The following is a 24,020-nucleotide window of genomic DNA, read 5'->3' on the forward strand; positions in this document are numbered from 1 at the left end:
CCCTCATGGGATATGGCCTCCTGCTCAGTGATCTGCACGTCCACCTCTCCTCGCAGCTTGACCTGCTCTGCGTGGCCTCTCTGCATACTCCTAGTCCTGTTCTATGCCCAGTGGGAGCCCTAGCAGGCCACCCATGGTTGCCAGGAATCTTGTTCAGCACACTGTTGTAAATGGCACCAACAGTAATGCAGAACCTGCCAAACCACTCTTCTCTACTATAGCAACTCTATCCAAATATAGGAAGCTTCAGCAAACATGTACAATTCTACTGGCGGCCAGAAGCAGTAATCCAGCCATTAACCTGCAACACCTTGAAATAGCGCTGATGGGGGGGTCCTCCAGGCCATCGATGACATGTTCAGGTGTCCATGGTTAAGAAAGTTCGTTGTCTGGAGTGCTGAGTGCCAAAATGGTGTCTATCCCTTTAAATCAGCATTGTACACTGATCTAATGCATATTCTCCCTATTTTACATGATGCCAGCATTTGTTATATGCGCGTGTGCAAACACCTTTACCAAAATGCCGTCAGGCGCATGTCATGCCAGAAGCATGGGCACGCGTTCCAGGTGCCATTTTGGGACCTTAGGAGGCCCGTGTAGTGCCTGAAAAATGGACGCTACATGGCCCAATTTCTAGCCCTACCTGTCTGAAGTCATAGGTCAGGGAACTCAATTGCACAGATCCCATTATTCGGGTGCTAAACAGCGTCCTAAACCTCCAATATGGCAGGCAGGAAGCGCACACTCATTATGAGCAGGAAGTGCACTGACTGCCATACTGATATAGGCAAAAAAATCAGGCGTTTGTTTTTGGGTGTGCTTGAATTTCTAGGCCACTATGTCGACTACCAGTGAACCTAAGGAGAGACAACTGGCCCAAGGTACAAAAACGTGGACTAGCTAGCCTCTTCTTTTTTTTCAACCTCCTCTCCTCAAGGTGGTGACTCCTACTGGGGTATAGTTCAATGCAAGCCACTACACTTCCCCCACTGCTGCCTCAGGTTAAAATAGCAGATCGGGCCCCAATAATATAATCGGAGCCCGATCTGAATATTTAAAGAGGACCCGCTGACTACAGGCAGGCATCCTTGCTACCTGCAATTTAAAATTGCAGTTGTCCAGATCAGGACGGGAAAGGAGTGGGTAAATGCCCTGCTCCATTTAATATGTCTCTCCTCCTGATTTCCACCAGGCGAGGAGCTAAACTCCCCCCATTGATTTAAATTAGAAAAATGAATAGGTGATAATCACAGCAAAATTGTATTCCTTCTGTTTTGCTGATGGGTAACATTGTGTATACATTTTCATGTTTCCTTTTCCACTGTATATTACTTTACATTTACAAATGTTCAAATGTCACGGTATTGCTCATATTGCTCAAGATCTGGTCCATAGTTGTGATATTTATCTGCTAACCTGGTCTGTCCTTTAAAGGCCTTTGCTCAAGTACGCCCCGTGGCAGCCCAGGTAATTTTAGCTACTTGTAAATTGCTCAGATTAATTGGAGGTTGGTAAATTGTTTGTAAATTTCTGGCTCCATGTCAATGTAAAGACTGCATTGCATCTTTGACAAGTGTGACATCTGGTACATGATCACTGTGCACTCGATAGAAGACGTATCTGTACATTAGCAGATGTCCCCTGGCATTGCTCATGATACGTCAGATTGAACACTGCTCTATTAGGATAGAAGTATTAAAGCATGTATTACACAATATTCTGCTGGCAAGATGATGCTGTTTCCCTTTAAGTAAATGCAGCCTCAGGTGAAGTAGAATTTAATTGGTGAAGGAACTGTGTAGAGTTAGAGCTTAATTCAGGGTGGTGGTCAGAACCTGAGGTCAAATGTATGGTTTTCTATCTCTTTTTCAAATGTGATTGCTATGGTTATTTTTGAAGTCATAAGGATAGATTTTACAAATTCACTCTCCCAGCATGGAACTACATGTGCTGGGAACATATATTGGATATTGGAGCAGGGAAGTCAGTGAGCCCTGCAGGATTTTCCATCCAAAATAAAATCACTTCTTGTTTAAAATATCAGCATGACATTATTTGTGTTATATCTCTTGCACTTATGGCTTTAAAATTCTTCCAATTTCCTTGGGCTGGGCACTAATAAATAACATAGAAAAGCCACAGAGTATTTCTCACTGTGCACTAAATCTCTAAAAACAAATAATTTAAAAGAAACACGTTTAAACTTGCTGCTAAAGACCCCACAGAGTTACATGGATTCTCCAAGTACACCACTGATTCCGACAGTCACTGCCATAACAACAACTACAACAACCTGCAATATTTAGGAAATCTAATACCAGCCTTTAATAAATTATGACTATGTTGACAGCATAGGCTCTGAATGCAGCCATTGACAGGCAGAAAATTGCTTCCCTTTTAACTCCAGTGCTCTGTGTCCCAAAATAAAATGGAATTGATTCCACTCCCTTCCTCATTACGAGTACATACACTTGTCTGTATGTTTAAATCAGAGCTTCCTGTGGGACACCCATACACCACTGCAGCTGTTATTTCTACTTCATAGTATCATAATAAGTACAGCACAGGAGGAGGCCATTCACCCATCGTGCCTGTGCCGGCTCCTTGGAAGAGCTAATTTGTTAAACTTCGGTTGCTGGAGTGATTTCGGGATCTGCTCACCAGGAAAATTGGGATCTGTTATATTTTGGATATAAAAATTGATTATTTAAAACAGTTTACAAAGCTTCCAAAATGATTATCTTCAAAAAAATAGCTGGTTCTATATTCGGTTTAAAAATTGCTCTTCTTAATTTTTGAAGCTTATGGAGCATTTTTACATAAAAACTTGGAAACTGCATAAACAATCAACTTTTGAATGTTTCATGGCATCATTTTTGTTTATTTCTGGAAATTTATGATTTTTAAAGACTGTATGGGCTGGATTTTCCTCCGCTATACCACCTAAAATCAGGGGATATAGTAAAGGGAAATGAATGGAAATGGGTGAGAGATGTATCGTCACATCCCCACTCTTCCCTCCGCTGACTTGGATTTCCCGTCCTCCTCCAGCACATGGGAACAGGCTGTCTTCAGCCCAGGCTACCCAGCACATGTAAATAACTGGGTTCCCATCTGATCTCCCTCCTTATCCCTGCTGCCACTGTCGATCTCAGGAAACACTAGGAGAGGGATGGCGGAGTACCACAGGGCAGGGTAGGCAAGTCCATTAGTTCCAATATTGGATGGAGAGGGTCTAGTAGTGCCCATTTCTTTTTCTCTCTTAAGTCCAAATACTCACTACATGAAGGTATCAGCTCAGTCCAATGATTTGAATTAAAAATCTGGAAAAGTCTTCAGAGTGTTTTTTCCTCCTTTAAGAGGGTCTTCTCCTCTTCATGGCACTGCAGCACCACAGCACTTATTTGGCCAACAGCGCAAGTTCCATCTGTGTTGTAGGGATTCCACCAGGAGAACGCCCTGTTTACTAACTGATCCCGACCCAGAAAAATGGGTCAGGGTCACAGCAAAGTTTTGGGCGATTTGTGCAAGTCCCTCCCGCACCTTCCTCTGGTGGAAAATCCACCATAATGAAAAATTCAGACCTACGTCGGCAAACTCACTAATAGTGTACTGAAGGGTACATTTTTTGCTTCTGCCCTCCTGGTGCCGGCTGGGAGCACATATTGGAAAATTGCATCACTCCGGCCTATGATTTTTCATCCATTAATTTTAAGAAGCAGAAAATGTTCCATTGAATGTTTTAAGGCAGTACCATAAAAATAGGAACCGGCTGCCAATGGGAAATGGGTGTGGGGTACCTGTGGGTGCAAAAACAAGCGCTTAGGTTGGGGAGGAGACAGACGGGAATATAATGGGAGGTTGGGGCTTGATAGTTCAAAAGATGCCAAGATCAGTTTGGATCCCACTCTCCTGGGCCCTCCTCACCCACAAAGCTGCTGGAATCTGCTACCCCAATACTGCCAGATCCCAGCAATTCAAATACTTCCAGACTCTGGTCCTTCAATGCGCTGAACACCCTCCCCAGTCCTAGTGGATTCCACAACTTCCCTCCTCAGATTTCTTCCCTTGTCCCAGATCCCAGGACTCCTCTCAGTGTTTGCAAACCCCTAAACCACGTTCCCAATGCTTCCTGATCACAGAACTGTCTCCTGACCTAACTGTTCGAAAATCCTGAGCACCACCCCCCCCAACCTTTCAAATCATTCCAGATCCCAGGACCTCTCTCCCAGTGATGCCAGATACCAGAACCTGCCCAGTGTTCCCAGAACCTGCCACTGCGGTGGTCTCATAACCATGGCACTCTGCCCCAGATCATGGATCCCTTTCAAAATACCGCTAGTCCCTGAGACCTTATCCTAGTACTACCAGACCCCAAATCCTTTTCCCAATGCTTCCAGATTCCAGAGCCATTCCCAATTCTAATATATCAGTGTTCCTGGTAATGGAATAACACACCTATTCTGATAACACCTGTGACTCATCATAAGCAATACTACAGAAAATCTATTGGTGTACTATTAATATTATCTATATGCCTCCTATGAAGTTGATGGGGGTCATTTTATTTAAGTTTGGAATCCATTTTTTTCTTTGATTGAAGTGAGCGAACCTCAGCAGTCAGTTTATCTGTATTATGGTGAGTGAGAACATCCATATTGGAGGGTGAACAACTATGATAAACTGTTTGTTGATGGCTGTAAATCAATCAGTGGATGGTTGCCAAGAAATATTAATCAGGGCAATTTATAAATAATACAGTAATTATATAGTATAGATGTAGTCACGGTATGTTATAAATAACACAGTCAAAGTATGTCTTCTATATTAACTTTGAACACAGTGAGGCTAGCATACTCCTTTGAAATACACTGTCACTGAAACCATGGTTGAATCCCTGTCATAGTGTTGTGGACTGAGAAGCCTTGTATATTCCATATTTGGATTTCCACAAAACAGCTTTTATCAGCTAACAAGCTCTGCCACGTTGTAGAGCTTCCCACAGTCCAGCGTGGCCACTGGATAATAATTAGAAGTGGAGGCCTTTTCCCTTCCTTAGCAGAAAATCACTGGAGCTACTGTTTTCCTATCTGAAAGTAGTTAACTCAGTGCAGACCAGGGATTGAACCGGGGGCCGGGTGATCAGTATCATGCCATGTGGTATATTTACCCACTGAAGCACCTGCTAAGCCAGCTTTATTTGAATCTTTTTTCATGTTCCTAGTTTTGTTTTCCTTTTTTATAGAATTACTAACTTTTTCTTTCAATGATCTGACCAGTTTAGAATGATCTACATTTTCAAAATGTTGCAATTATGTTCAAAACGGTTTTGGCACAATATTTTACAATTGGGTATAAAACGATCTCAGGTTACTGTTTCAGTCACCCTGCAGCTGCCAAATCCTTCTGTTGCCCTTTTTTGAATTGAATCTTGTTTTGAATTGTTCCAATAAATTTGGCAAACTGTACTATGGTTTTGGGAACAGGTTTGCAAAAATAACAATGTAGCACATAGTATGGTGTGAAAGCATTGGCCTTTTAAGTGGCAGTGCTTGTTCAATGATAAAAGCTGCTCTGTGAAAATCCAAATATGGAATGTTCAAGGCTTCTCATTCCACAACTCTATCACAGGGATATGGTTTCAGCAACAGTTTCCTCACTAGCCTCACTGTGTTCAAAGTAAAAGCCTTACACTTGCAAAAGCATTTGACAAATGTAAGCACAGAAGTTTATTAGTTAAGCTTAAAGTAGTATGGATTCAGGGAGGGACAAACTCAGCACACCAAGAATTCAGTAAAAAAAAGTGGTATTGATAATGGATATAATCAAATACATAAACTAACGATCACCCTGGTGGAAGTGCCTGACTTTAGTGCTCCCCTACCTATTCTGGTGCTCCTACACGAAGCGACCCCGGTGGCTTTAGCATAGGAGGTGTAAAGCTGCTGCCCCTCTCATGAGAACATGTGAGATGACCGTAGTCAGCAGTCTCGAGAAGCTCAGACCTGAGAGGTCTGGCTGCAGACTGCAACATTTCGGCTGCTGCCGGGGTTGTCTGGCCCAGCTGACTTCCTGGCACCAGGACGGGCATTGGTTGAGGGATTGGTGAGGGGCAGGCATGCTGTTGTCCTGAGAGAGGACAGCATGTGCCTCTCCCACGGCGCCAATGCCACTTGCATGCGGCTGCACCTCAGCACTTGCACTGATCTACAGGAGAGCAGCCTGTAATAGGGCCATGACAGCAATGAAGCCCCATCCATGCTTTCATACCATCTGTGGAAGCCTGTGGGCATGGTGAGGCCCAGAGCCTGAATGGCAATGGTCTGAGCTACCATCGAAGCTGTTAGAGCTGTCACCATCGGCTCTGTTCCTGAGGGCCCCACTGCAATGTTCATAGAGCTGATCACACATTCCATAATTGACTGCATTGCCTTGATGCCATGCATGATGACCCCACTCAAGTTGGAAGTGGACGTTTCCATACAATCCAAATTGCCACGGAGACTCTCTGGCAGGCCGTCTAATGCATTAATACACACCTATCAGTCTTCATTTAAAGGCTGAGCCCTGGAAGTCCTCATCTGTGCTGTCTACAGCAGAGCTAGGATGTAAGCACACCCTTTGGAGAGTTGTCACTCCTGTGCCATCCTTTCTTCCTGCCCTCACTCCTGCTCATCTGTGCACAGTCAATCACTCAGTGCAAACCCTTGAAACTCACTGCCTACAGTACACAGGGTGCCGATTTCTAAGCTGGTGCTTTAAGGGTCAGAGAGAGTGACGGTGCTTCTTTAGGAGGGCAGCCCTCCTCTTCCTCTGCTACAGCTAGTCCCAGGACTTGCGAAGGATCTGGAAAGAAGTGAGGGAGACAAGAGTTAACACTTAGTGGCAGTAACAAATGAGTGCCAGCAATATGGGCCATAAGGTTGCCATGCAGAGTGCATTGCGAGACAGTTCATTCTCAAGAGAAAAGGAGGGGAAGATGGCCACGCAGCTGACAGGACACTTCCTCCAGCCTCACCATCTATCAAACTTTGTGTTCTCCCTCTGCTTAATACAGCGATGGCTGCCTCCTCCATTGGCATTTACCCCTGCATTAATGGTGGCTCTCCTTTGGTTCTCTAGATCTATTGTGCGGCAGCTTGTCCTACAAGAAGAGTGTGAGCATGTTTACGTATGACCTGCTGAATGGATGTGAAGATATCTGTGGCAACTCAGCATTGTGTGCATGGTGAGAGAAAGAAGTTGCAGGAGTGGGGAAGACGACCATTAGTAATTGCGAGGGCAGGAGCAGGTACAGAGAATGCAAGTGGAAGCAGAAGAAGGTATTTGAAGTGTGCTGCTGTGATTGGAGAAGAGAGATAGGAAGCAGTGGTGTGGTGGCTTGTTAGTGCTGACGCTATAATAGTGTGCTGCAGGACTGTTCATATTGTAAGAAGGCTATGAATGGAAGTCTTATCATAGCAGCTTTGGTCAGGTCATCAATTGTCTTCCTACATTGCTGCCAGGTCTGTTGTGTGAGATCCCTGCCATTCACGTACTCAGCCATCTGCGTCTGTCTGTGGAGAACAACACCCTCTTCCTCCTGGTCACCACCTCCACTAAAACCTCCACAGCATTGTCTGAGAAACAGGGGGCTAGAGCAGCAGACATTTTTCAGGCAGCAGCATCTCAGTAATTCAGCATTCACCAAAGGCACTTCCCCTTTAAGAGGTGTAGGCTGTCTTTAAATCGCAGGAGCCCTGCCATATTTCCCACTCCCCCTCCCTCCCACAATGGGTGAGCTGCCAACTACAAGTGCGAGTAGCGCTCACAGCTCGCCCTTAATATGGAAATGAGGTATGCACCTCAAAATGGTGCGTGCCTCACGTCATCGGGTTCAGGGGGGTAGACCCCTCCTATTTTGCATCCATTTGGAATGCATGTTGAAAATCTACTTCCATGGCTCATGGCCTTCTCTGGTTTCTCAGTGAGCATACACAGTGAGTACTGGCTAACCACTTAGGCATAGGGAGCATCACAGTTGAGCTTGTTCCGTTTCTGGCCAGATGTCCAGACACACACACAGTTCCCCAAAAGGCTCACGGGATAGTGATGGGGAACAGGAGCTCTTCAATTTTCAACCGGAGGAAATTGGGCTGCTTTCTGCTTCAAATGTGTTCCTAATACCTTAATCTCTTTCAGTTTTTGTTATTTTAATCATTACAGTCATGTGATCTCTGTGGTCTGTTGTTAAAATGTGGTCAGCATGTGTGATTTCACAGAACTGAGGGGATCAGAAAATATATAATCTCCGAATCTGACAGTGAACAGCTCAGGCTGAAGGAGCTATTTTAATTAAAACAAGGTCAAAGTAGTGAGTGGTTTATTTTCTCAATACTAGATGGAAAAATCTAAAAGTTAGTTAGTTGGATTTCTGTCAAGTCAAAAACAAAGAGTTTATGTATAACTGATGTGTTTTTCATTTCACGGGAGAGTCGATTAAAGAAGCCCACTGGGTATATTGCCACTAATTAACTTCATATGGTGTTAAACACTTCATTGCCAAACTCTTCTTGAATCAGTATTTCCAAAACAAAAACAACTTACCTGATACACGTTATGTCTAAATAAACATTCAAATTAGTGGGGTAATAACTAACTTCTTTTATTTTCAGACCATTCAGAATATTCCATCAAAGAATAATAAAGCAATACAATAGAAATGTAATTGCAACAATGTGCAATGTCCATCAAGGGGCCATCTAGTGTTCAGTTGACAATATGCAAGTACCATACATATAAACTTCCCCCTCAGAATTACAAGATGAAAATAACCAACTTCTTGGCTAACAGCTAAAAAAAAAACATTAAGCAATGAAATTCAGGGGCAACATCTTACAATAACGTGACTAAAAAAATACCATAGCACTCTTCCAGTAATACACAGGAATAAAGAAACTAGTATCAGTAATGGTGGCCATGAAACTACCGCATTGTCTTAAAACCCATCTGATTCACTAATGTCCTTTAGGGAAGGAAACCTGCCGTCCTTACCCGGTCTGGTCTATATGTGACACCAGACCCACAGCAATGTGGTTGATTCTTAATCGCCCTCTGAAATGGCCTAGCAAGCCACTCAGTTGTAAAATCTCGCTATGACCCTATCATAATAAGAATAAAACCGGACGGACCACCCGGCATCGGACCACTCGGCACCGGACACGACAAAGGCAAACCAAGCCCAGTCGACCCTGCAAAGTCCTCCTCACTAACATCTGGGGACTTGTGCCTAAATTGGGAGAGCTGTCCCACAGACTAGTCAAGCAACAGCCTGACATAGCCATACTCACAGAATCATACCTTTCAGCCAACGTCCCAGACTCTTCCATTACCATCCCTGGGTATGTCCTGTCCCACCAGCAGGACAGACCCACCAGAGGTGGCGGTACAGTGATATACAGTCAGGAGGGAGTGGGGCTGAGAGCCCTCAACATTGCCTCCAGACCTCATGAAATCTCATGGCATCAGGTCAAACATGGGCAAGGAAACCACCTGCTGATTACCACATACCACCCTCCCTCAGCTGAAGAATCAGTCCTCCTCCATGTTGAGCACCACTTGGGGGAAGCACTGAGGGTAGCAAGGGCACAGAATGTAGTCTGGGTGGGGGACTTCAATGTCCATCACCAAGATTGGCTCGGTAGCACCACGACTGACCGAGCTGGCTGAGTCCTGAAGGACATAGCTGCCAGACTGGGCCTGCGGCAGGTGTGAGTGAACCAACACGAGGGAAAAACCTACTTGACCTCGTCCTTACCAATCTACCTGTCGCAGATGCATCTGTCCATGACAGTATTGGTAGGAGTGACCACCGCACAGTCCTCGTGGAGATGAAGTCCCATCTTCGCACTGAGGACACCATCCAACATGTTGTGTGGCACTACCACCGTGCTGAATGGGATAGATTCAGAACAGATCCAGCAGCTCAAAACTGGGCATCCATGAGGCACTGTGGGCCATCAGCAGCAGCAGATTTGTATTCCAGCACAAAATATAACCTCATGGCCTGGCAAATTCCTCACTCTACCATTACCAACAAGCCAGGGGATCAACCCTGGTTCAATGAGGAGTGTAGAAGAGCATGCCAGGAGAAGTACCAGACATACCTAAAAATGAGGTACCAACCTGGTGAAGATATAACACAGGACGACATGCATACTAAACGTAACTAAATGTAACATTTCCAAGTTTGCAGACAACACAAAGCTGGGGTGGAATGTGAGCTGTGAGGAGGATGCAAAGAGGCTCCAATGTGATTTAGACAAGTTGGGTGAGTGGGCAAGAACATGGCAGATGCAGTATAACGTGGATAAATGTGAGGTTATCCACTTTGGTTGTAAAAACAGAAAGGCAGATTATTATCTGAATGGTGATAGATTGGGAAAAGGGGAGATGCAACAAGACCTGGGTGTCCTTGTACACCAGTCCTGGAAGCGAGCATTCAGGTACAGCAAGCAGTTAGGAAGGCAAATGATATGTTGGCCTTCATTGCAAGAGGATTTGAGTAAAGGAGCAGGGGTGTCTCACTGCAGTTATACAGGGCCTTGGTAGGACCACATCTGGAGTATTGTGTGCAGTTTTGGTCTCCTTATCTGAGGAAGGATATCCTTGCCATGGAGGGAGTGCAACGAAGGTCTACCAGACTGATTCCTGGGATGGCAGGTCTGACGTATGAGGAGAGATTGGGTCGACAAGGCCTATATTCACTAGAGTTTAGAAGAATGAGAGATGATCTCATCAAAACATATAAAATTCTAACAGGACTAGACAGACTAGATGCAGGGAGGACGTTCCTGATGGCTGGGGAGTCCAGAACCAGGGGTCACAGTCTCAGGATACAGGGTATGCCATTTAGAACAGAGATGAGGAGAAATTTCTTCACCCTGAGGGTGGTGAACCTGTGGAATTCTCTACCACAGAAGGCAGTGGAGGCCAAGTTATTAGATGTATTCAAGATGGAGATAATATATTTCTTAATGCTAAAGGGAGCAAGGGATATGGGGAAAAAGCGGGAACAGGGTACTGAGTTAGACGATCAGCGATGATCATTTTGAATGGCGGAGCAGGCCTGAAGGGCAGAATGGCCTACTCTTGCTCCTATTTTCTATGTTTCTATGTAAACAGTGGAAACAACATGCTATGGACAGGAGTATGAACCATGCACCTGGTGGGTGGTGTCCTCTCGTGTGATGGTGGTATCTGTGTCGATGATCTGGCATGTCTTGCAGAGGTTGCCGTGGCAGGGTTGTGTGGTGTCGTGGACGCTGTTCTCCTGAAAGCCACAGCGAAAAATCGCATAGACCTCCTCAGAAGACTAACACGGGACGCAACCAACAGAGTACCCTTCGTTGTCCAGTACTTCCCCAGAGCGGAGAAACTACGCCATGTTCTCCGCAGCCTTCAACATGTCATCAATGACGACGAACACCTCGCTATGGCCATCCCCACACCTCCACTACTCGCCTTTAAACAGCCACCCAACCTCAAACAGACCATCGTTCGCAGCAAATTACCCAGCTTTCAGGGGAACAGCGTCACCATAGGCTTGTCCAGTCACTGCGGTCAACTTTCTGAAATATGCCCTCACTTTCCGTGCGATCTAATTCCGCAGATATCCTTTCTTTTAAAGCATAGGGTACCGCATTGGGCTTAAAATATGTTGGCTTTGCCCCCTCCTTCATATTAAGGTGTATCTGGATACCCTTTTCTGTATCAAGCTTGGACATGAATAAGGACTTATTACTCTCCCATGAATACGGATCATGGGTCTTTGAGTGGTGATCTTCTTAATATTTGCCCAATTTAACTTCAGGCTACAAAATCAATCTTGGCGCATCAGTGAGAGATTTGCCCTTAACGACAATTATAGACAACTGTTTCATCTGACCTTCATATTGTACTTGCACATTTATTTTTCTTAGGACTGACAATGGGTGTCCAGAATAACTTTTCAGTAAAATGTCATTTTTTTGATAGGGCAACTTTCTGAAACTTTTCCTCATATACTTTTTATGACATAATAGTTACCGTAGCCCCAGTGTCCAATTCAAATTCACATTTAATACCATCTATTCAGACAGGGACCACAATTTCACATTGCCCCTTTCCTGTTATGGAATATAGAGGAAAATAAATCTCTTCTTCATTTGTCTTACCTTGTGGTACGGTTTCTTCCTCAGGTTCCTTGTTGGACTCAACATAATGAACACTGAATTTTTGTCTTTCCTTCTGTTGATTCCTCACAGCGCTATGACATGACTTGGGGCCTTCTTGTCCTCTCCCTACCTCCAATCTAGAACGCCTACTGGCTTCAATTCACTTACAACGGCACTTTCAAACTCCCAACTAAATAGCCTTTGGCCTTCTGTTCACCACGATACTTCTGCAGTTATCGATCTGCTCGGTCACAACCTCACCTCCACCTTTAATGCCCTTATCCCCTGTAAAAATCTTACTCTCTCCCACCCTTGTCGTTACCCCTGGTAGGGCCCCCATCTTCACTCCCTTAAGTTCAAGGGATGCAGACTTGAACGTATGTGGCGCACATCTGGTTGAGCCATTCACTGCCAATCTGGCTAGACCACATCAATCACTTCGGGCCCTGCTCTCCTCTGCCAAAATAACGCAAGGATGACCTCCGGCTTCTTTTCTCCACTACCAGCTGTCTCTTTAAACCCCTCTCCCAAGCCCCCTCCAACAACTAGTGTGAGGAGCTCATAGACTTCTTTGAGACCATCTGTTCAACAGCCTCTGCCATTTCCCTCCCTTCCCCTAGCCCCCCAAGCCAAACCTGTCCTATGGTTCCCCCCGCCCTAGCCCTGAACTCGCATCTTTCCCAAGTTTCTCTCTTATCTCCCCTCAAGCTCATCTTGTCCACGAGATCCACCTCCTGCTTTCTCAATTCTGTTCCCACTAAACTGCTGGCTACCCAACTGCTCTTCCTCGCCCCAAGTTAGCTGATATTGTAAATGGTTGCCTCTCCTCAGGTACTGTCACCCTCCATTTCAAATCTGCCATCATCAACTCTCTCCTCAAAAAATCCATCTTCGACTGCTCTGTCCTTGTTAACTACCATTCCATCTCCAACCTTTCTTTCCTCTCCAAACACCTTGAACGTGTTGTCACCCCCCAAATCGATGCCCATTTTTTTGTAACTCTATGTTTAAACCTCTCCAATCAGGTTTCCACCCTTGCCAGAGCAATGACACTTCAATGTCACAAATTACATCCTCTGTGACTGTGACAGTGGTGCAGTCCCTCATCCTTATAGTATCATAGAATTATAGTCGGTACAGTGCAGGAGGAGGCCATCAAATTAGTCCCATTCCTCTGGTCTTTCCTCATAGCCCTGTAAATTTTTTCCCTTCAAGTATTTATCCAATTCCCTTTTGAAAGTTACGATTGAATCTGCTTTCACCACATAGAAACATAGAAAATAGGAGCAGGAGTAGGCCATTTGGCCCTTTGAGCCTGCTCTGCCATTCAATATGATCATGGCTGATCCTCTATCCCAATACCATATTCCCGCTCTCTCCCCATACCCCTTGATGCCTTTTGTGTCTAGAAACCTATCTAGCTCCTTCTTAAATATATTCAGTGACTTGGCCTCCACAGCCTTCTGTGGTAGAGAATTCCACAGCTTCACCACCCTCTGAGTGAAGAAATTCCTCCTCATTTTAGTCCTAAATGTCCTATCCCGCATCCAGTCTGTCCAGCCCTGTCAGAACTTTATATGTTTCAATGAGATCCCCTCTCATTCTTCTAAACTCTAGTGAATACAGGCCTAGTCGACCCAATCTCTCCTCATACGACAGTCCTGCCATCCCAGGAATCAGTCTGGTGAACCTTCGCTGCACTCCCTCTATGGCAAGTATATCCTTTCTTAGGTAAGGAGACCAAAGCTGCACACAATATTCCAGGTGTGGTCTCACCAAGGCCCTTTATAACTCTAGTAAGACATCCTTGCTCCTGTACTCAAATCCTCTTGCCTTCCTAACTATTTGCTGCAACTTCATGTTTACTTTCAGTGACTGATATACAAGGACACCCAGGTCTCTTTGTACATCAACATTTCCCAATCTATCACCATTTAAATAATATTCTGCCTTTCTGTTTTTCCTTCCAAAGTGGATAACTTCATATTTATCCACGTTATACTGCATCTGTCATATATTTGCCCACTCACTCAACTTGTCTAAATCGCCTTGAAGCCTCTTTGCATCCTCCTCACAACTCCACCACCCTTTCAGGCAGTGCATTTCAGATCATTACAACTCGCTGTGGAAAAAGTATTTCCTTATATCACCTCTTTTGCCAATCACCTTAAATCTGTGTCCTTTGGTTACCGACCCTTCTGGAAACAATTTCTCCTTATTTACCCTGTCAAAGCCATTCATGATTTTGAACACTTCTATCAAATCTCCCCTTAACCTTCTCTGTTCTAAGGAGAACAACCCCAGCTTCTCCAGTCTCTCCACATAACTGAAGTCCCTCATCCCTGGCATCATTCTAGTAAATCTCTTTTGCACCCTCTCTAAGGCCTTGACATCCTTCCTAAATTGTGGTGCCCAGAATTGAACACAATACTCCAGTTGAGACCTAACCAGTGTTTTATAAAGTTTTAGCATTACTTCTTTGCTTTTGTACTCTACGCCTCTGCCAATAAAGCCCAGGATTCCTTCTCAACCTATCTACAGTCTTTCACACGGTTGAACACACCATCCTCGTCCAACGCCTCTCCTCCATTGTCCAGCTGAGTGCGACTGCCCTCGGCTGGTTCCACTCTTACCTATTCAGTTGTAGCCAGAGAATCTCCTGTAATAGTTTCCAGTTCTGCCCTTGCACGGTTACGTCTGGAGTCCCCCAAGGATCTGCTCTTGATCCCCCCACCTATTTCTCATCTACATGCTATAATTGGTGACATCATGAAAAGATACGACGTCAGCTTCACGTGTACACTGACGATACGTGGCGCAGTCTAAGACTGGTTTACAGTGCATATGTGTAAATGCATGAAGCGTGGTAAACAAGGTTGGTGAGCTGCAGACCCAAATAGCCACGTGGGAAAATGATGTTGTGGCGATAACGGAAACCTGGCTCAAAAAAGGGCAGGATTGGGTAGTAAATATTCCTGGATACAAGTTATTCAGGAAAGATAGGGAAGGAAAGAAAGGAAGGGGGCTGGCAGTATTGATTAAGGAGAATATTGCAGTGATGGAGAGAGAGGATGTCCTGGAAGGGTCAATGACAGGATCTGTTTGGTTAGAGTTAAGAAACTACAAAGGTACCATTACACTACTGGGTGTATTCTATAGGCCACCAACTGGTGGGAAAGATATAGAGGAACAAATTTGCAAGGAAATTACAGAGAGGTGCAAAAGCTATAGAGTAGTGTTAATGGGAGACTTCAATTATCCTAATATAGACTGGGATAAAAACAAAATAAGGGTCAAAGAGGGGGACGAATTTTTGAAATGTGTTCTGGATAACTTTCTTGACCACTACATTTCCTGCCCAACGAGGAAAGAGACATTGCTGGACTTAGTTCTAGGGAATGAGGCGGGCCAAGTGGAGCAAGTGTCAGTGGGGGAGTATTTAGGGAACAGCAATCATAGTATCATAAGGTTTAGAATAGCTATGGAAAAGGACATGGACCACTCTAAAGTAAAAAAATACTCAATTGGAGGAGGGCCAATTTCAGTGGGATGAAAACAGATCTGGCCCTGGTAAATTGGAATCAAAGATTGGCAGGCAAAACTGTAATTGAACAGTGGGCGGCCTTTAAAAAGATGGTTCAGGTACAGTCTAGGTTCATCACCACGAGGGAGAAAGGTAGGGCAACTAAAGCCAGACTACCCTGGATGACTAAAGAGATAGAAAGTAAGATGAAGCGGAAAAAAGGGGCGTTTGACAGATGTCAGGTTGATAACACAAGTCAGAACCAGACAGAATATAAAAAGTTCAGAGGGGAAGTGAAAAATTAAATAAGAGGGGCAAAGAGAGAGTATGAGAATAGACTGGCAGCCAACATAAAAGGGAATCCAAAAGTCTTCTACAGGTATATAAATAGTAAACGGGTAATAAGAGGAGGGATGGGGCCGATTAGGGACCATAAAGGAGATCTACTCATGGAGGCAGAGGGCATGGCCGAGGTACTAAATGAGTACTTTGCATCTGTCTTTACCAAGGAAGAAGATGATGTCACAGTCTCAGTAAAGGAAGATATAGTTGAGATACTGGATGGGCTAAAAATTGATAAAGAAGAAGGATTTGAAAGGCTAGCTGTAGGTAAAGCAAATAAGTCATCCAGTCCGGATGGGATGCATCCTAGGTTGCTGAGGGAAGTAAAGGTGGAAATTGCGGAGGTACAGGCCATAATCTTCCAAACATCCTTAGATATAGGGGTGGTGCCTGAGGAATGGAGAATTGCAAATGTTACACCCTAGTTCACAAAAGAGTGTAAGGATAAATCCAGTCAGTTTAACCTTGGTGGTGAGGAAACTTTTAGAAACAATAATCCGGGACAGAATTAGCAGTCACTTGGACGAATGTGGATTGATTAGGGAAAGCTAGCACGGATTTGTTAAAGGCAAATCGTGTTTAACTAACCTGATAGAGCTTTTTGATGAGGTAACAGAGAGGGTAGATGAGCGCAATGCAGTTGATGTGGTGTATATGGACTATCAAAAGGCGTTTGATAACGTACCGCATGGTAGACTTGACATCAAGATTGCGGCCCATAGAATAAAGGGGGCAGTAGAACATGGATACAGAATTGGCTAAAAGACAGGAAACAGAGAGTAGTGGTGAACAGTTGTTTTTCAGACTGGAGGGAGGTGTACAGTGATGTTCCCCAGGGGTAGGTGATGGGATCACTGCTTTTCTTGATATATATTAATGACTTGGACTTGGGTGTACAGGGCACAATTGCAAAATTTGCAGATGACACAAAACTTGGAGGGGTAGTGAACAGTGAGGAGGATAGTGATAGACTTCAAGAGGATGTAGGCAGGCTGGTGGCATGAGCGGACACGTGGCAGATGAAATTTAACGCAGAAAAATGCGAAGTGATACATTGTGGTAGGAAGAATGAGGAGAGGCAATATAAATCAGAGGGCACATCTCTAAAAGGCGTACAGGAAAAGAGAGATCCGGGGGTATATGTGCACAAATCGTTGAAGGTGGCAAGGCAGGTTGAGAAAGTGGTTAAAAAAGCATATGGGATCCTGGGCTTTATAAATAGAGGCATAGAGTACAAAAGTAAAGAAGTCATGATGAACCTTTATAAAACATTGGTTCGGCCACAACTGGAGTATTGTGTCCAGTGCTGGGCACTGCACTTTAGAAAAGGCTTTAGAGAGGGCGTAGAAGAGATTTACTAGAATGATTCCAGGGATGAGGGACTTTAGTTACGTGGATAGACTGGAGAAGCTGGGGTTGTTCTTCTTGGAACAGAGAACGTTGCAAGGAGATTTGATAGAGGTATTCAAAATCTTGAAAGGGCAAGACAGAGTAGATAGAGAGAAACTGTTCCCAATGGCAAAACAACCAAAGGTGACATGAGGATAAGCTATTTACACAGCATGTGGTTAGGATCTGGAATGCACTGCCTGAGGGGGTGATGGAGGCAGATTCAATCATGGCCCTCTAAAGTGAACTGGATAAGTACTTGAAAGTAAAAAAATTTGCAGGGCTACGGGGATGAGGCCAGGGAGTGGGACTAGCTGGATTGTTCTTGCATAGAGCTGGTGCAGACTCGATGGGCCGAATGGCCTCCTTCCATGCTGTAACCTTTCTATGATTCTATGATTCTATGATACCCAGCTCTACCTCACCACCCCCTCTCTCGAACCTTCCACTGCCTTTATGTTGTCAGACTACTCATCTGACATTCAGTCCTGGATAAGCCACAATTTCCTCCATTAATCATTTAGATGATTGAAGTCATTGTCTTCGGCCCCCACCACAAACTCCATTCCCTCATCACCGATTCCACTCTCCTCCCGGGCTGAACCATACCATTTGCAACCCTGCGTCCTATTTGACCTTGAGCTGAGCTTCCTATCCCAAATTCTCTCCATCACAAAGACCATCTACTTCCACCTCCATAACATCACCTGTTTCGGCTTCTGTCTCTGCCCCTGCCTCAACTTAACTGTTGCTGAAACCTTCATTCATGTTTTTGTTACCTCCGGACTCGACTGTTCTAATGCTCTCCTGACCATCCTCCCATCTTCCACCATCCATTAACTTGAGCTCATCCAAAACTGGCCGTATCCTAACTCATACTAAGTCCTGTTCACCCATCACTCCTGTGTTCATTGACCTACACTGGCTCCCGGTCCAACAACCCTCAATTTTAAATTCTCATCCTCTTGTTCAATTCCTTCCATGGCTTTATCCCTCCCTATCGCTGCAACTTCATCCAACCCTACAATGCTCCAAGAACTCTGTGTTTGTCCAGCACTAGCCTGTTGTGCTTCCCCCACTGCCTTCACCCTACCTTTGGCAGTGTGCCTTTAGCTGTCTAGGCTCTAAGTTCTGGAATTCCCTTCCTAAACCTCCGCCTCTCCACCTCTTTCTCCTCATTTAAGACGCCCCTTAAAACCTACTTCTTTGACCAAGCTTTTAGTCACCCGTCCTAATAGCTCCTTCTTTGGCTCAGTGTTAATTTTTATTGGATTACACTCTTGTGAACACCTTGGGGCATTTAACTACATTAAAGGCACAATATAAGTGCAAGTAATTGATGTTTTTTCCTTTAAACTGCAGACAAGAGTCTTTTATTGCAGCGTCAAGAAATCCACCAAAGGCACATGTTTCGGTCAGTTTCCTCAGTTCTGCCATAAACTGAGAAACATTTTCATCATCCCCAAACATGGACTATTCCGAAATAATGAGTGACTTCGGGCTCAGATGTTGTTTGACCACTTGGACCAACTCCTCAAACATTTTGTCTGGCTGGGCTGGAGCAATCAGATTCTTAATCAATGTATATTACCTAGAATTACATGGAATTTACACCACAGAAACAGGCCATTAGGCCCAACTGATAAATGCTGATGTTTATGCTCCAATGAGCCTCCTCGGACTCTACTTCATCTAATCCTTTCAACATATTCTTCCATTCCTTTCTTCCTCATGTACTTATCTAGCTTCCTTTTAAATGGACCTATGTTAGTCGCCTTATCTACTCCAAGTGGAAGCAAGTTCCGCATTCTAACCACTCTCTGGGTGAAGAAGTTTCTCCTGAATTCCCCATTGGATTTATTAGTGATGATCTTGTATTTATGACCCCTAGTTTTTGAGACCCAAACAAGTGGAAACATTTTCTCTACGTCTACCCTATCAAACTCCCATAATTTTAAAGACCTCTACTAGGTCACCCTCAACCTTCTCTTTTCTAAAGAAAAGAGCCCCAGCCTTTGCAGTCTTTCCTGATTGTTATAACCTCTCAGTTCTGGCATCATGTTGCAGGTCCGCAGATAGTAAACAAAAGTGTTCTCTATTTAGCAGGTTCATTTGCCTCAAAATAAAAATTAAATTTTACTACATACTCTCTCCAACTTGACCCCATTTGATACTTTCCAATTTTTCCAACTAATGCCAACATGGTAAAAAAAACTTTCAGTGACAAGGTAGACCCTTACCCAAGTAGCAAAGATGTCCATTAGTCAATCTTTTTAACAATGCGCTATGCTTGATCCTTGTCACCATAGTTATGTCCGAATAAGCACTCAAATTAGTGGAGTGATAACTAACTGCTTTTATTCCCAAACTCTCTCGAAGATTTTGCAAAAATTTTTTAAAAAGAACGCAGAGAAGTGTAATTGCTACCTGATGGCCAACGTCCGAGGGTTCTAAAAGAGGTGACTACAGAGATAATGGATGCATTGGTTGTGACTTACAAAATTCCCTAGATTCTAGAACGGTCCCAGTGGATTGGAAGGTAACAAATGTAACGCCACTATAAAAGAAAGGAAGGAGAAAGAAAACACGGAAATATAGGCCAGTTAGCCTGACATCAATAGTAGGGAAAATGCTGGAATCAATTTTTAACGACGTGGTAACGGGACACTTAGAAAATAATAATATAATTAGGCAGAGCCAACATGGTTTTAAAGGGAAATGGTATTTGACAAATCTATTAGAGTTTTTTGAGGATATAACTAGCAGGGTAGATAAAGGGGAACCTGTGGGTGTAGTATATTTGGATTTTCAAAAGGCATTCAATAAGGTGCCACACAAAAGGTTGTTACATAAGATAAGGGCTCATGGGGTTGGGGGTAATATATTAGCATGGATTGAAGATTTGTTAACAGACAGAAAATGGAGAGTAGGTATAAACGGGTCATTTTCAGATTTAAGGCCTGTAACTAGTGGGGAGTCGCAAGGATCAGTGCTTGGGCCTCAGCTATTTGCAATCTATATTAATGACTTAGATGAAGAGACCGAATGTAATGTATCCAAGTTTTCTGATGATACAAAGCTAGGTGGGAAAGTGAGCTGTGATGAGGATATAAAGAGTCTGCAAAAGGATATAGACAGGTTAAGTGAGTGGGCAAGAAGGTGGCAGATGGAGTGTGGGGAAATGTGAGGTTATTCACTTTGGTAGGAAGAAGTGAAAAACAGAATATTTTTTAAATGATGAGAAACTATTAAATGTTGGTGTTCAGAAAGATTTGGATGTCCTTGTACACGAAACACAGAAAGTTAACTTGCAGGTACAGCAAGCAATTAGGAATGCAAATGGTATGTTGGCCTTTATTGCAAGGGGGTTGGAGTACAAGAGTAAGGAAGTCTTGCTGCAATTGTACAGGGCTTTGCTGAGACCTCACCTGGAGTACTGTGTACAGTTTTGGTCTCCTTACCTAAGGAAGGATAGACTTGCCTTAGAGGCAGTGCAATGAAGTTTCACTAGATTGATTCCTGGGATGAGAGGGTTGTCCTATGAGGAGAGATTGAGTAGAATCGGCCTATACTCTCTGTAGTTTAGAAGAATGAGAGGTGATCTCATTGAAACATTTAAGATTCTGAGAGGGCTTGACAGGGTAGATGCTGAGAGGCTGTTTCCCCTGGCTGGAGAGTCTAGAACTAGGGGGCATAGTCTCAGGATAAGGGGTCAGCCATTTAGGACTGAGACGAGGAGAAATTTCTTCACTCAGACGGTTGTGAATCTTTGGAATTCTCTACCCCAGAGGGCTGTGGATGCTCAGTCGTTGACTATATTCAAGACTGAGATCAATAGATTTTTGGACTCTATGGAATCAAGGGATATGGGGACCGGGTGGGAAAGTATAGTTGAGGTTGAAGATCAGCCATGATCTTATTGAATGGCGGAGATGAATCAAGGGGCTGATTGGCCTACTCCTGCTCCTATTTCTTATGTTCTTATGTACTTACTCCCATCAGGGGCCATCTAGTGTTCAATTAACAATATGCAAGTACCATACATATCAGTACACTTCTGCATGCTTCAAAAAGGCAGCAAAATTTACTGGTTACAAAAATTATTAAAACTCAGCAGGTACAGTTCATTTACCAACTTCTATCCACTTTGTGACAACATAAAGTGTTCTCAGATAATACAAAGTAAAGTCGTCTTAAAACAATTAAAAGTGCAGTCAAACCTTTTTCCAATGAAATGCTGTTTGTTATGACAATGTTCTGCTATATTAGGAGTTTCATCATATTAGGAGCTGGCTGACTGTGCATTACTGACTCATTTTACTGAAACATAAGATGCAGAGTCACCTCCTGACTCCTCAAGGCCTTTCCACCATCTACAAGGCACAAGTCAGGCGTGTGATGGAATACTCTCCACTTGTCTGGATGAGTGCAGCTCCAACAACACTCAAGAAGCTCAACACCATCCAGGACAAAGCAGCCCGCTTGATTGGCACCCCATCCACCACCTTAAACTTTCACTCCCTCCACCACCGCCCTGCCTTGGCTGCAGTGTGTACCATCTACAAGATGCACTGCAGCAACTCGCCAAGGCTTCTTCGACAGCACTTCCCAAATCCGTGACCTCTACCATCTAGAAGGACAAGGGCAGCAGCCACATGGGAACACCACCACCTGCACGTTCCCCTCCAAGTCACACATCATCCTGACTTGGAAATATATCGCCATTCCTTCATCGTCGCTGGGTCAAAATCCTGGAACTCCCTATCAGCACTGTAGGAGAACCTTCACCACATGGACTGCAATGGTTCAAGAAGGTTGTTCACCACCACCCTCTCAAGGGCAATTAGGGATGGGCAATAAACACTGGCCTTGCCAGCGACACCCACATTCCATGAATTAATTTTTAAAAACTAGCAATGTAAAAGCTATCCATATAGCACTCCTCTACTCCCTCTTTTATTCCTGGCCGAATTTCCTGAGTTGCAATCCAGCCTGCATCCAATGCATTTTCTATATGTTCAGAAAGTGAGGCTTACCTGAAGCTAACTGCATCCTTCAACAAAGAGATTGCAGGCCTGAGGCTATAAGATAGATTTTCTGCTGTATCGGCTGTGCCGGCATAGATCAGGTGACGGAGGCTTGGAAATCATCTCAGTCCTTACATGAAGTGGGTGTGGAAGGAAGCATAATCCAGGAAGTTGTGGGATTCAGTGGGTTTGTAATAGACATCAATAGAATTCTATCCCCAGAGATAGAAATAGAAAAGTCCAGGAAGGAACAGGAGTACTGATCAATGATACACACCTGAAACATCATAATTTGTCTTTTCTCTTTACGGATGCTGACTGACCTGCTGTGTTTTTTCTTTTTTTATTTCAGACTAAGGAATGAACCTGGAATTCCTGGCCTGTACAGTTCAGTACCAACCATATAACTACAGATAGACTGAGCCATTAGGGGGAGTTTTAACTCCCAGGCAGTCAGCCGACAGAACACACAGGCCTGCCGCCCGGGAGGTCATGCAAGAGGCCGAGTCCGTTTTAACAGCCGGGCCTCAATGACATAAATTACGGCGAATTATCTTTGGACGCCCATTTCTAGTTTGAAAATTGTCTCCAGCAATTGATTTCACAAAACAATATATGTGTATATTTTTAAGAGAAACGCCTTTTGAAAATGATTGGAGGAATAAATAGTGCCTTTCCAAAGACAGTAAATGAGGGTGAAATTGGCAAAATAATCATTTAAAAATGTTTCAACTCTTTACAACCTAAGGTCCGAGCTGGTTTGCAAGGTCATGCCAGAAAAATTAAACAGTCCCATAAAACTCAATGGAGGTTATGTTGGATAACCCCTGAAAACGGGTGCTGGGATCGCCTGTTGGTTGCAAAGCAGGCAGCATGTAGCCTCCTTAAAGGCAACCTGCACTTCTTAAAGGGGAGGTGCACTGTGGCTGCAGGAAGTGGTGGGAATTGTGTGTGAAGTGATTCCTGGGCTGTGATACTTGGAAGAATGGCTGCGCCTGCAAGAGAGCATGCACCAAGGTTCTCTGACGATGCATTAGAGGCCTTGGTGCAGGAGGTGGACAGAAGGAGGGGCATTCTGTATTCGCAGGGGGCCAAGAGGCCCTCCAGACATTTGCTCAAGAGGCAGTGGGAGGAAGTGGCGGATGAGGTCAATGCCAGGAACATAGTGCCAAGAACATGGATCCAGTGCAGGAAGAAGCTCAATGATTTGACACGAGTGGTCAAGGTGAGTGAGTTCAAGTTTCAACTGGCATGTCCTACCAACTGCACCACCAGCGTCATCCACTGCTCAATGCATTAACCCCCCCCCATCACCCAGCTACCAACAATCTCTTTCAATCAGTACTCAACCCTTCAAATCAGATGCTTCGTCTCACCCTCACACATTACCACTGTTGCAAGCCACTCACCCACAACTCACAGGTCATGCACCCATAACAGTCACATCACCCAAACATCTTGCAGGACACTCACTGATGCACTTCCCTCTTTCTTGCAGGAGAAGGTGGCGCATAACAGTACACAGCAAGAAAAAACTGGGGGAGG

The 24,020-nt window shown here is 44.3% G+C and overlaps 1 long non-coding RNA gene across 1 annotated transcript in view; it reads left to right on the forward strand.

The window, feature by feature from the left end:
* The window catches only part of LOC137332103 (uncharacterized), a 71,382-nt gene extending 48,241 nt beyond the window's left edge, over positions 1-23,141 (forward strand). Inside the window, exon 3 of the long non-coding RNA XR_010965582.1 lies at positions 22,828-23,141. This is a non-coding gene — a long non-coding RNA (uncharacterized lncRNA). The remainder of the gene's footprint in view (positions 1-22,827) is intronic.
* The last annotated feature ends 879 nt before the right edge of the window (positions 23,142-24,020 follow it).

This window comes from Heptranchias perlo, chromosome 14, assembly GCF_035084215.1.
Source record: "Heptranchias perlo isolate sHepPer1 chromosome 14, sHepPer1.hap1, whole genome shotgun sequence".
In the NCBI taxonomy this organism is placed as follows: domain Eukaryota; kingdom Metazoa; phylum Chordata; class Chondrichthyes; order Hexanchiformes; family Hexanchidae; genus Heptranchias; species Heptranchias perlo.